Consider the following 568-nt stretch of genomic DNA (forward strand, 5'->3'; position numbering starts at 1 on the left):
AAGTGGGTGCACTAACTTTAAAGTCATTTTCTGCCCACTTAGGCATTTCAGCTGTTTAAAACCGTCTGAAATGACCCGAAACTTCATTATGCGATAAACTTCCATATTGGTAGGTACGGAACCCGTGGGTCCACGACCTCCAATTACCAATTTAAGAGTTCCTTTAAGTTCCTTATGTTTAAGGAACCATGTCCTGCAAGTTTGGTCTGAAACTGACGATCGGATTAACCATGATCGTGAAATCATAAAATTTCCAAACCCTATCCCCAGGGTTCGGGATTTCGGAGTATCCGGGACTCCGATTCACAATCCGTGGAATCCTACACGATTCTGAAATTATCTGGAACAACATATCTGAAATTGAGCACGATCCAACGGTTCGATAATATTGAACCCGGGAATCGCACAATATGAAAAATCTGTTCGGGGCTCAAACGGATTCCAAATTGAGATCCGCGAAATCCTATGCGCTCATGACAACATAAGGATCGCAACAAGACACAGTGCCACTGCACTATCCTCACCCACAAGCCCCAGCACGCGCGGGCAGCGATGGTTGTCTAAAGCG

This window comes from Prunus dulcis, chromosome 7, assembly GCF_902201215.1.
Source record: "Prunus dulcis chromosome 7, ALMONDv2, whole genome shotgun sequence".
Taxonomy (NCBI): Eukaryota; Viridiplantae; Streptophyta; class Magnoliopsida; order Rosales; family Rosaceae; genus Prunus; species Prunus dulcis.